Here is an 809-nt window from a genome sequence, read left to right on the forward strand (position 1 = left end):
CATCCACCGACACTGCCCACAAGCAAATGAAGACATGAACAGTGCCTACTACTTGTGGCAGATGCAGTAATTTTGGAATTGCAAAACTGTACTAAAGCACTTTACATTTTTGTAGCATTGAATCTTGGACTTTTAACATTGATGTATCTTTCACCAGAATTAGCATCTATAGAGATTTTAAGGGCCAACTGTATGGCTTGATTAATAACTTTGAATTTTCCAGTGAAAAGCTGTTAACTGTTGAATAATGACGTGAATGCTTCCTAGAATTAAGGGACTATTTTATGTTATATTTGACTAAGAATTTATTTTTTCAGTTGTGCCTCAAACTGTCCACGTTAAAAGCACAAGACCTTTCAATGGGCTGTTAGAAAGGCAACTTAATTCGATCTCGGTATTTTAAATGCAGAAAGAAAAATTAAGTATATAAAAAATGCATTAAAATAATAACTTACACATTTAGTTAATTGCTATTTCAACTTACTGAGACTATCAATAGAGAATATACCTGGGCAAAGTAATTGGAGTTGACATCTTTTCAGTTATCTGTGCATGAAGTTTTTTTTCCTCTGGCAAATGACAGTTACTAAACAAGATCAGCACTTGACACAGTGATATAACCAAAACATATTCCACTCTAAATTCACTGCAATCTTTGTGGAGTTAAGAAGTGATGCTATTGCCGAATTTTACGCTTTTCTAGTACTGGGCATGTGTCAAATGGTGCTGCACCAATATATTTTGAAGTGGTCTGAGTCTAATTCGTACCTACTTCAGAAGACTGTGAAGAAAAGTATTTGAAAGTGCGC

This window comes from Mustelus asterias, chromosome 11 (genome assembly GCF_964213995.1).
Source record: "Mustelus asterias chromosome 11, sMusAst1.hap1.1, whole genome shotgun sequence".
In the NCBI taxonomy this organism is placed as follows: Eukaryota; Metazoa; Chordata; class Chondrichthyes; order Carcharhiniformes; family Triakidae; genus Mustelus; species Mustelus asterias.